Here is a 13517-nt window from a genome sequence, read left to right as displayed (position 1 = left end):
TAACAAAAATGTCAATTATGTTATTCAACTGCATTGAACACAGAGGAATAAACTAAGTGGATTTGACTGGATATAAGAACAGCATAGCTCGAAAAGTTGTAAAGTGCATTTATAAAGTGCATTTATCCACCTGATTTTACAATCTGTGCCAACCAGCACTAATGCTCAAAAAAACTTTAAAGAATTCCACTAAATTAAGTTACTCAATTAAAATATTTAATCGTGATTAATTGAATGATTGCCATGAGATTGCCATGAGTGATTCGTGGTGAATTACACATTTTTATCTTTTCTAAATGTACCTTAAATTAATATTTCTCAAGCTTTTAATAGTTAATAGTACTTTTAATAATGTTTACATGGATAAATATGTATGCTTTAAGCAAATGTATGTTTATTATTAGTGAAACCATAGTCAACATAGAGCATGAAGACAAATATTCTTGTAAATTGGTTAAAGTAATTATGGTGTTTTAAATTACGTAAATCATCAGGACGCCAAACAGAACTTTGCCATGTTTCCACACGGACGGTTTTAATTGTTGGATGTGTACATTTTTGAGACATGGTGCATCAGCAAAACAAATTTAGTGATTAAAAATAATTCTTCAGTTCTATATCTTCTATATCTATGTAAAGAAAAAACGTTGTGAAATATTGTGTGTGGGGTAAAAGGTTTTAATTTAGCCTCTTTTATATTTATTTAATTATATTTTTTATAAAAATGGTCAAACAGAACATTAAACGAGTGTTTTATATATATAATGCCTGTGAGTTTCAGATTTTTTAATAGACACTGTCTTTTCTTCCTAAAACCAGATGATTTAGGAATATTTGCTGAATTATTTTGGATGATACTAATATTTTTGTTGACATATTTAAGGTGTGAAATATTGGTTAAAATCTATTGAAGATAATACATAGAATTCAGCAAGCTCACATCAGCTTGTTCAAAAAGGGAACAAATGCCAGGCGAATTAAACATCAATTGAAGCAGATGTTTTACTGAAATTCTGTTTCTGTTGCTGTTTTAAACCTGAGCAGCAACATGCTGGATCATGATTCTGCATTTCAGCAACTCTAATAATTAGTTCCTTTTAACTTTAATCTTTGTTTTAATTTAAGTACTATACCTAAACTGGTAAAGCAGCTGGAAAATTGCCAAAAACAAACTGTCCTCAACCACTATGAAGAATGTTGTGTTTTGTAAATTAAATCTATTAATTAGTTGATATGCTTGTTGAAATTGTCCTTTCTTTGTTTCCCTTTTCGGTTTACTTTTAAGTTTGTGCAAAACTGTTTTTATCTTTACTTACTTAATAATAGAGCAATAACAGTAAGCATGGACATGCATCTACAGCACACAGTGCGACTATATTAGTTAACACTTAAAAAGTGTGAAATAAAAAAAAAAAATAATAAAAATAATAAAAAGGCGTATATTTTTACAGTATAGCCTCTTAAACAGCAATTTCAAAGTAGTTTGAATTATTAGGTATAATCTTTTGCCCATCATTTTTCATAGCCTGGGTCCACTGCAAACAGCGGCATATTCAAACAACCTCACATTTAATTTATTTGTGTGTTTGGTTGACTATACTTCACTAAATTTATGTCATTACAACAGTAAAACGTTTATAATTTTATCCTAACAAATCTACTTAGACTTGGTTTGGCTTCTCTTTTTTTTCTTCAATTTTATTGACACTTTTCAGTCCCATGAAATTCACCAGGGGTACGCCCCAGTCACCTCTGATTATTTATTTATTTATTTTTTCATCGGCGTCTCTGTGGTGCTGTTCCAACAATGTGGTTCTGTGAAAGCTCTGAGCTCCAGTAGAGAGGGGGTAACAAGCTTGGTCTTAACAGCAGCACAGCACCATTAAACATCTTCTCAGGCCCTTTAGGGACTCCACTGGAGATTCCCTTTTCTCTTTACCCTTAAATGTGTCTTATGACCACATAAAACGTTTTGAGACTCTGTCCACTAGGACACTGTTGCTGAGTAAATCAGAAAATTACTCTGTAACTCTCCTTCATCTGTCCCTCCTTCCAACTTCTTTTTGTCAACTGCATACCATGAAAGAGCAACACTAGGGGCAGGTTCACCCATTAATCTTAGAAATACTACCACATACTTGTTTTAACACTTAGCAAAGTGAGTGCAGGGGTCAAGGAATCCAAATTAATTCTGGGTCATAGAAGATCTTTGACTCTTGAGTGTCACCAGAAACTTGCATCTTTGTGCCACCAATAAAGTGTGCTTCTTTCATGGCATGCAAATGTAAATGTTACAATTACTTATTTATTTTCCTAAATAGTATAATAATAGTTAAAATTCATAATGGAGGCAGAAGTATTTGGCAGAGAGGACACTTGGTGTACGTTTTTCTTTTATTACCAAACAGCTAATGGCCCATAAACTGTGCTTGTATTTCTATTTATACACAACCCTCCAATCCACCGACTGGATGTTTTTTGTTAAAGACTTTGTGCAAAAGACGCAACTATGTCAGTGGTCTGTAAGCAATTAAATAATGAGATTTATTTGCAACTTATTTAAGATAATGAAATATTTATTTTGGATTATTTTGGACTTTTAGGAAATACAAAAGCCTCATTGTACTGATGATCTTCTTTGGATTTACTTTGGTTTACTCATTTGCTGTGTGTCACTCTTTAAGTGCTGAGCAAACAGTAATATTAAGTGTCCATTTTACATGAGATTTGAAATGGCCAGTTTTTTCATGAGAAGAAAAAAACCCCACAAGCTTCACTTACATTCTGCACAGTATCCATGGCACTGGCCCAAACATATATTAAACAGCCATCTGTAACTGTCAGCAGACATTTCCGTAAGTGAGAAGGTAAATTACTGGCTGCTGCTTCTGTTTGTCTTTGGCCTTTCTATTTTGTTGGCTGTATAGCTATGTGAGGCAAACCCAATTAGCCCTGCAGTTCTCTATTCTGCCGGCTGTTCATCAATCATTTCAGGCAAACTCAAAAGCTCAAGCTCTCAGGCCATTATGCAATCAGCAGGACAGCCATTTCACATTTCAGTGTTCACTAATATGCTTTTGAAACCCTATAGCTTCCTTTCAGCATGAAGGGCAAATTGAAAGCATTTGAAAGTAACTTTAGGGTCAGTCAAATTCTGTTCCGCAGTAAATTTCTGTAATAAATATACCAAACTTGCAAACTTATTACACTATAAACATATCAAATCTGAGTTGCATAATAAAGAATTTGTGACTTTTTTTTTGGCAGGCTTTGTTTTCTAGAATGATTTACATATACATTACATATACATTATGTTCATATACATTATGTTCATTATCGGCAGCATTGAAAATGCTGCCGATAAGAAAAAACAAATATTCTCCGAAAAAAGGCTATGACTAAAGTAATACATGTTTGTTAGTCAGACAGACAGACAGACAGACAGACAGACAGACAGACAGACAGACAGACAGACAGATAGATAGATAGATAGATAGATAGATAGATAGATAGATAGATAGATAGATAGATAGATAGCATGCGAAGTGGTTTTTGTCACGCTTGTAAGACAACATGTTTTTCTTATTTTCCCTCCATAAAAAAAAAATCTAAAACAGATGAGTTTCAGCGTAGCACAGACAGCTAGAATTTCGATCCAAATTATGACTGCATGCTACTTATGTGCCTGTGGTCCTAGGGAGAGCTAGACTGACATGTCCGTTTCCCTTCTGTCTGTCCAGTTCAGGCCATTGGCCCAGTAAAGGGGATGAGATCATTTGGCTCTGTAAGTAGATGTAGACTGTCCCTTTGTCTTGGTCCAGAGGTAATGAAAGTCTCGTGCTGTCTGAGTTGCAAAGACTCTACTGCTGCTGCTTTGTAGCTAACATGATTTCACCCCTTACTACTGTGATTGCTGAACTTCCTGCAACAGCTCGTCTTTGATCTTTGGCTCTCTGTCAATCAGAATTAGCTATCCTTCAATACTGACCCCTCCTTCCCCTGTGTTGAATCCTAAGAACAAACCACGCTTTGTACATATTGAATGTCTTCATGAAAGTAATAGCACTATGAGGTTGTTGATTTCTTAACTACCACACGTCTACTCTGCTCATCTTTTAGCCAAGTATTTTACTGGCATGTTAGTAGAATAAATGTGTAAATGTGACAACATATCTACAATTCTTATTGTGTGCACCAATGAAAATAGGTTTTGATTATGAAGTGATGTGTGTGATTAGAGAAAGAGCAGCAGACTAGAGTTCAGGATGATGATAATGACTATGTGACAAGTTGACATGGTGAATGAGAGAAATGGCAGCCAAGCTGTCTCAGCACTGACCTCTAGGCTCCACTTGACAGACAAAAGACCATTGTAGGTAACACTCTAAAACAACTGCTTATATTCTTAGAAGACAAAGTATCTACGTGGGGATAAATGCATGGTTAAAACATTTTCTCAGCTATTTTTCAGAATATTATTATATGCTGTGTGAATACATTTAGGCTGATTGAGTATTGGCTTGGCTGTTTGCTATTTTTTGCTATTTGCTATTCATTTATTCAATATTAAAGTTTTTTCGTAATGGTACATGCATTTAAGCATGAGCTTTGACTTATTTTATTTTGAGTTTGTTGTGTATTAAGATGGTAAAGTCAAATAGACAGATATTAACAGTCGTTTCTCAAATGCCATTGTTGAAAACCCATTAGTTGAGATGTCTGTTCTGCAAATCAGAATGAGTTGTATGTACAAACTCTGTTTGTATACTAGCTAGTTAGGCCATTCCAGTAATAAAAGGCTTGTTGTAAACAAGACACCCCCTCACACACCAACACACATATTAACACACACAATTTCCCTCTAATTTGGACCCCCTGCCAATTCTTATCACCAATTAGAAGAGGATAAAAGCTGGTGCGTGTCTTCTGACACACATGAAGCCAGCTAACCACATCTTACATCAAACTGCTGCTCATGCTGCATCACAAGGCAGTGTAACACACACAGGGGAAAGCTTTATCTACGTTCTTCTAAATACATAACACCCACAATTTTCCAGTGTTGCTTTGATTAAAAGAGGAGAAACAGTTTGCTTTTTATCCATCCAAAGAGCACCTTCAATATTTGGGAAAGTTTCAGAATTTAAACTCATGATCCCCTGACATTCCCTGATTGCTCTTCTGTGGCATTGCTCAGAAACCAAAACTAAATTAGACTTTACACTATTTCTTCTCAGCTCACACTTGTTTCATGTAAAAGAAAGGTGGAATGTTCATTTTAATGTGTTAATGTTTATATTGACAATCATATTGGTATAGCACCATGTTGCTTAATAGAACACCAATTCCTATTTACTAAAGACAAATGCTGTGATGCTTTATATCACAAGGTTTCCAATCCTGGTTCTCATGTACCCCCTAACCTGCAGATTTTGATGCTTTAACACACCTACTTCCTCTTGAGTAACAGCTGTTAATTAGTTAATTAGCTGATCATGTAGGTGGAACAGATTTGGTTGGAGACAGGAAAACACCAAATTGGGCCAGGGCCAGTGGAAACCTGTGCTTTATCCAGTCACATAAACCTAGTAAAATCCTCTAAGGTTTTTGCCATTTTCAGTTACAGGTAGCACTTCCCCAATATTTGGAATGTTGAATACCTCCTGCTGCAGTAATGTTGGAAACATATGTAATTTTTTTTTACAATAATGTTATGGAGGAAATCATAAAGCTTTTTTTTACACTGCAAAAGAACTGCAAATTCTGATTGTGCTATCTTGATTGCTTTATTTCAGCAGCTAAACCTAATCATGTCATATGCCTGTGCAAGCAAACACAGACTTCCTAAATCAACAATGCATTCTCAGCTGTTTTTGTTACCTTTGAACGCTGTGTAGGTATTTTGATAAAAGGTAGAATTCAGTTATCTGTAAACTCATCTTCTGGAACCTGCCTCAACATATATCTACTTAAATGAAACCACTAGTATTAAATCATAGCAAGTCATAAAATACAGACCCTGAATGTAATAAAAATCTTGTGTGAGCACAGTGATACTGGTTGCTGCCCGCAGCTGTTTCAAAGCGCAACCAAGATGAATATAAAAGCATATGTATCACACAGTAGTTATAAACCTGCTTTTCAGGTAAATCCTATTAAAGTCAATCTAAATTGAGGGTTCAACTACTAATTAAGAGAGATATGTTAGCTAACCCTCTGTTTTAAACAAACAAGATTGCAAAAGCTATAAAGTCAATATCTTGTGTCTTTTATTTTGTAGTTAAGAATGTGTTTAGCATTGCTTTGCCTGTAAATGCTCTGTAGGCTTTACAGGGTTATGTATTATATTCTGGCTAACTCGTTTTTTTAGGAAAAAGTTGGACGAAAAGAAAATATTAGAATTTAATAGAATACATTAGAATAGAAACAAACACAATAGAATAGAATAACTTTTAATTTAATTTAATTGAACAGAAATATTTGGTATGATATGATATGATATGATATGATATGATATGATATGATATGATATATGATAGATATGTTTATTCCTTAATGATATATCTTTTTTATATATAGAAAAATGAAATATCGTAGGTCATGGCACCAACAAGTATTCATGTAGAACAGAGTGAAAACAATTAGTAACCAATTTACAAAATGAAATACTTATCAAAAAAGCAGAAAAAGTAGTGGCAATTGTGAAATTGGGAAACAGACATAAATTAAGTAGATTAGTTTAAAGATTAATTCAATTGATTTTTATTACTTATAAATATAGTAAAGATTTACAATGAAGATCAAATTGTGGGGATGAGAAAAACAATGGTAATAAGTGAATGACTGGACTGGGAACAATTTTCATCAGTGAATGATCTTTGAAAGCATTGGCAAACAATGTTGGTCAGCGATTGGTTGTTGGGCAAAATAGTGATAAATACTTAAGAAGATCAACAGTCAATAATGTCTGTTACAAAATCAATACATTTACCTAAAAGGTTAAAAAGAAATTGCAGTTTGCATGACAGCTGGAATTCTATATCCAGTAGTTTTTTTGTTTTGTTTTTCAAACTTGCCTACTAAATATAATTAACTAAGCCTGTGCTTGGATTGTGAGATTAAGTCATGCACTTTTGTTAATGCACAGTAAGTGGTTGTTTTATAACAAGCATACTCTCTCTCATAGTTGTTGTAAATTTGTACATATGATGGATCTCTTCACTGGACTACAGTAGCCTCAGACAAATACAACAAACACTAGTATACAAATGTCCTCCAACTTGCATGAAGTCTGACAAAAATGTCTCATCTCTTGATGTCTCTTCTTTCCCTACTTTGAGGAAAATGGATCCAGATGCTAGATTGGCTAGTATGTACATCTGTCTTTTCCTCACAATGAAAGCATGATAAGCTTCTCACAAAACTTCCAACCACATATATCAGCATGGCTGAGGTCTAGCTTTTGCATGCATATGTGCAATGCCAAGCTTTTAAATAATAAAATGTGGATAGATTGGATTATGTACAGAATTGCATGCAGTTTTCTCTTGATGGAAGCAGACTATTTCCCCAAGACTCATGGTACAGTGTAAGTTTATACACCCTACTTATTTCCATCAGTGTACACCTTTACAATGATTTATGAGACACCAAAACAGTAAAGCATGACACATGAAAGAATTCCTCTCTTTTATAACATAATACTGGGTTAACTTCAGGTCCATGTAAATTCCCAATCCTTTAAACTCAAACTATTAAAACACACATTGCTGTACTTCATTTAACCTTCTACCAGTCGAAATAAAATCATCCCTAGGCTATATAACTCAAACAATTTCTGATCAAACACTGTGTTCAGAGCAAAAAAGCTCATTAATTATTTTAACCTCAGACGTCTAGACACATTTACCACTTGCCTTTACCTGTCTGCTGCGAAAGTATGGCTTTTTGAAACATGTGCCAAGACTTTATACAATTCAAAGAGGGAAAAAATGAATAATTTTGCCTATGGGTATTTAAATTCATTAAGTCTACAAAACATAGGCTGCAGCAAAATTCAGCATGGAAGATATATCTGATTAGTACCATCATGGAGATCTGGGAATATACAACAATTCTGGGAATGCCTGTGAACATTTTTACCATTCAACCACTTGTTATTCATGCCTGCGTTAAAATGTAGCATATTTAATTTATTTTACTATTATACTTATGATGCACATATCTTCTCAGGGTTCTAAATTGCAGAGATGATCGTCCTAACAGAGAGCTAAGATGCTTTTAACCTGATATAAGTTTCCTAACAGTTCCTCAGCACATGCTGGTATCAAAGCTTTATACTTCTTCTAGATCACATTTAAATGAATAAGACAGGAAATGAGTGTTTTTTACAAGGTAAAGAATTCAACAACTTAGCAACGAAATTGGAGATGTGAATTAAGGTGCACACTTTAGTCACAGCAGTAGTAAACTGCACCAAATTACTAATTTGTGCGATTTTAAGATGGTATCAGTGACCATTAAAAGCGGGGCTGATCGGCTGAATTGCAGCATAATGGTAAAAGTTAAGAGTTCAGTTACACTTGATATTCCATATTCCCAAATGGATCTGGAAAACAGCGCCAGAGAGGCTGCGACCCAGTGCTCCACATGAAAAGAGATAAAAATAAAAAAATCACATAGGCTGGAGAAAGTGCTGACCTTCCCAGAATGTTCTCAGATTGCAGTATGTTTTATGAGGGTAATAATAGTTTTAGAGGTCACAAGAAAACAATGCTTACTTGGCTAAAGGCGATGTAGACATGCCAATTTGTATTATTATTATTTTTAATCATAACAAATAAAATTTAAGCTGATTTGGAAACAACTTTGTTAATAAATAATATAAAACATTTTTTACATTTTTTTTATAAAATGTTTTTTTTTTATTAAATTTTTTTTTACAGGCTTAATCTTTAAATCAATTTAACAAAAATATGCACAATAAACATTAAAATGTTTTTTATTTAGAGTCTTCTACTTATCATTACATTAAAAACAAGAATTTAACAGTCAAAGCTTCAGCAAAACGTAACAGTTTAACGATTTAGCTTCCAGTCCTGGGTGTGTAATTTCCTGCTTAGTGCTCCTCCTAGGGTTCCTTGTGAGGGTTAAGGTCATGGGCTCCTGGGACTTTCAGGAAACATCAGCTCACAGTTTATATGTTAATGAATATAACTGTGTCATTGTATATCCAACACCAGAAATGTGTCTTTGGAGGTTGTTGAAATTTTCTATCTGCAAAAGCATACTGGTGAACAGAACCTCAACCTCAAGGCAAACTTTGCATGAGTGCTAGGTTTTCACACATGTGGGGGGTAGGGATTAGAGAGCTGCAGTTGGGGACCATGAAACCAACTGCCAAGAAGTGGCTCCAAGGGGATTATGTTACACTGAAAATCAAGTCATTTATATTTTTTGAATGGTTAAGAAACCCTTGTCCTTTGTCATTGCCAAGAGATTTAAAAAAAAAACTAATCTACTGAAAATGACCAGCTGCCACAGGTAATATTAAACAAAGCTGTTGATAACTCTTTTGTACTTTCAGTCATTTGAATACAATTTATAAAGAAATATGGATTTGGAAATGTCAACAAATATCACTTTTCGGTTCATACATTGTTTATTTTCCAGAATAAATTAGTGTACCAAGTGGATTAAGAATAAAGAAGCAGCTTCTGTTTGATAGCTATGACAAGTCATCCATAGAAGAGAGGGTAGAACTCCATGCATTCTACAAAAGTTTTCACAACTGGCAACACCATACCTATGACATCCTGTCTACTAATGTTAAGTAATCAGCAATTAAAAAAATATTGCTGTTTAAATTTTGCTGTTTAAATATATAAGAGAATGCTTCACTGATTTTTTTCACATTTCCAGCCCCACTTAGTTCAGTAGATTTATTATTGCATGTAGAGGTCAAAAATGCAAGGAACGAAGTACTAGCTGATTCCCGGTGGGGAAGGTTCCATAATGCCCTATGCTCACTCCATGAACAATTTGTTTATGAGTAGGGAAGGAGCAGTCAAGTCAAGTTTATTTCTATAGCGCTTTTCACAACAGACATTGTCTCAAAGCAGCTTTACAGAGTTTTAAGAGTTAAGAGCAGTAGACATAACTGTTAATAAAATGTGTCTATTTCACATACTGTGACAATGGCAATGGGAACCACACCTACTGTATCAAATCCAGTGTACAACAAATAACAAAAACAACTAATAAAATAGTTTTTATTACTAACAGCTAATAAAATAAAAAAGCAAAATAGGCGATGAAATATATTTCTTATGTCATCTAGATCACTTTGATGCCTGAAGAAAAAAAGACCCCTATGCAACTTTTAGCAAAGACTACATCTTCTGTTCTGACTAAAAAAATAGTGTACATTGTTTAAGTTTATTCAAGTCTTGATTTTAACCATCTTATATGGAGTTCACAATATTAATAGGTGGTAGCCCATAGCATAATTCAAGTTGATGTTTAAAGTTGTTCCTACCAAAACAATTGTGAAAGAGTTCACAACCTGCTGTGGTATTGTATTTGGTGTTTTAATAGAGTCTTTATAAAGGTAGAAAATAATTAACCAAAAAAGAGAATCTCACAACACTGTCAAACCTACAAAACAACGAATGCATTAATGCACTGCTGGATGACTTAAAGCACATGTGGCTAATCAGAAGTGGAAAAGAACAAGCACAAAAGAAAAGTTTTTTCCCCTTCATTAACACAAGCAACCTCACAGAACCTTTGGCCACCTGCAGGACCTGAAGTTCATTAGTCAAAATAAGAAACATTGGGAAGAGGAGATTGCAGAGAAACACTATTTATTGAGAGAATTTTTGTGAAGGTAGAAAAATATATGATTGGCTTAGCGGTGAGCAGTTAGCAGTGTTGCCGTAGCTCGTGATGACATGGAGGGAAACAGCAGACCTTTGTTTGCAGACAGAACAGTACTCTCTATGGGGTCACCGCAGGATTCCATACATCACAGACAGGGGAAAACTATACACTGGAATTCCTCTCTCCCTATGAATGTTTTATTAGCTATGTGAACAGGTCAGAAAGTCACTCCCCATCACACAATCAGCCACTCTGGCACAGGGGCAATTGTGTATATGTGCGCTCTGAGCCCAGCTTACAGGCTCCTGACTGGATCAGCTCAGATGTGGCCAGGGTGATGAAGACAGGATCAGTTTTACAGCTAAAGGAACAGCATTCCCACATTATGGAAAAAGATGTTCTAACGAAATGCACATGTGTGAAGTCAAATGCAGGGTTGAGAATTTATAAATGTAGGATATTGTCTCAGGATTTCAGATTTAATAGTTACCTTTCCACAAACACTGTGATGGCCATTAGAGGCTCAGTGATCTAAAAGAAATATTAAAATATCAGTTTCTAATAAATTACTGTATGTATACATGATTTATTTAAGAAACTATTCTGAGAACTAAAGATGTAATTATTGCAACTATTGAAAATTAAAATTTTTGCAAGGACATCCATCATGCCAAAGAGAATAAAGTAAATGCCCAATCTCTATTGTAGGCTTACAGTTTATATTACTAATTGTGGAGATCCTGGGCCACAGATAATATGAATTTGAAGCCGAAGTCAATGTTATATTGGGAGGTTTTCCAGAACCACAGATATAGATATTAATCTATGGCTACCCAAAGTGAAAGTCTAATGTAATTTAGTACGCCGAAAGTTGGCCTTTTTTGCTCTCTCTGGGTATTTACTCTAACCCAAATGCCATGGTTTCATTAACCTCTGCCCAGAATAGACCACTGCTAATGGCATGAACAGTCTCCAAAATCCAATTGATTTCCCTAAATCAAATAGGATCAGGACTGGAAGAATAAAATACTTCTGCTTTTTGATCTGGAGATACATGTACTCAGGATTAAAAGACATGCACACATACTTTAAACATCAAACCATTCTGTAGCCTGGATAAAATATGAATATGGGTTATGATCAAAACCACTATATCATTGGATTTCTCAGGATTAAAGAACAGAATAATTCTAAGCAATAAATAGCAGACAAATAAAGATAAAGAAAGATAGATGGAAACAATTTAAAATCAAATAAATGCTAATAAAATGTTAAACACATACTGATTAAAAAATTACATTTATGCTGCTTAATTCACATGGCTCTAAAATGAATACGAGTAACAATATAACAGATAATGTATTTAGTAAAATAAAAAAGTTAATAGTAAGACAAGTTTATTATCTATTTATTTTTCTGTGTAGGATACCGTATAGGCATGGGAATGGCTGCCAATTTTACATGCACCACTGATTAGTTTCATTTTTAACAAAGTGGAACCAGAGAACATTAAACTGAAAAGTGCTGGTGTTAGCGCTTATGGTTCTGCAACACTGAATGATCTCAAGAATTCTTTCACTCCAGAGCTTTGGTCTTAATACCCTTTATAGCCCCTGAAATTTCCCGGGATTTTTCCCCCTCACAAATCTGTGCTCCAGGTTTACAGGGTGTCATGTGTGCTTCTCCTGCAGGTCAGTAGGCAGGAGCAGATAAAGCTATTATTTGGTTAGCTCTCACACCAGCTGGCCTTCTCAGGCTGTGAATGAAGCTGCTATTGTGGAGCATAAGAGACCTGCTGGGCATGCTGAAAACACATCCACGGGGTGAGCTGGGAAAGTGATGGCCTCTGCCAAAGCGTAGCACAATCACAGTTATACACTAGCTCTGGAGGAATCTTATTCTAGTGGCAGCCCTCAGAGCAGAGGGAGACTGATGAAGGAGACTGCTATGAAAGTAAAACCAACAAGCTGAAGCGGCTCAGTAAGCCAAAGGGGTCTTAAAGCAAACAGAGCAAAACTAGCGGAACGTCCTACAGCATATTTTTCACTTTGAAAGACTTATTGTGGCTATGAGCTTTTGTCAATATACAAAGAAAAATAAATGAATAAAGTCTGCACATGTAGAAATCCCAAAAAGCATTTCATAAATTGTTTAAAGATGAAAGAATACATAATATTTCAAGAGAGAAAGAAAAATAAATTCACCATGATGGTGGCCTGTGTATGGGAACTGGCGACTTGTCCTTGACAGCATTTTGCTGTAACACTGACACATCTGGTGCAGCAGAGGATTGATGAATCCTGTCATTCTTGGTCGAATTTTTTTTTTTTTGTATGCCCGGTTAGTGCCATGGTGTTAACGAAGGGGTAATTGATCTCAGCTGTGGCAGCATCCAAGTCAGTAGCAGGTGTGACATGCTGCTCTGATGTCCTTTATCTGTAGGCTTTCTAGAAAGAAAACAGTCTGTGCTTGAGCCACAGTGTTAACCCTCTACAGTTAATTTAGCTCATTTACTATAAACTCCCACATATATTTCAAAGTATTTCTGACTGCAGTGCAAAAATCTAATGTGCCAATCTGAGTAATTCCAGATTGCCTCTTAACTCTTCAAGCCAGCGTCTTTTCACACATGGCAA

The 13517-nt window shown here is 35.0% G+C and overlaps 1 long non-coding RNA gene across 1 annotated transcript; it reads right to left on the bottom strand.

Annotated features, from left to right (window-relative positions):
• Positions 1-10893: 10893 nt before the first annotated feature.
• On the bottom strand, positions 10894-13205 carry LOC124377050. Its single transcript, XR_006924047.1, has 3 exons — positions 13086-13205; positions 11372-11412; positions 10894-11242 (listed from the first exon to the last, which is right to left on the bottom strand). It is a non-coding gene; the product is annotated as an uncharacterized LOC124377050 (long non-coding RNA).
• Positions 13206-13517: the final 312 nt, after the last annotated feature.

Source organism: Silurus meridionalis, chromosome 2, assembly GCF_014805685.1.
Source record: "Silurus meridionalis isolate SWU-2019-XX chromosome 2, ASM1480568v1, whole genome shotgun sequence".
NCBI lineage: Eukaryota > Metazoa > Chordata > Actinopteri > Siluriformes > Siluridae > Silurus > Silurus meridionalis.
The sequence above is the reverse complement of the archived record's forward strand: the minus strand, read 5'-3'. Positions and strand labels throughout refer to the sequence as shown.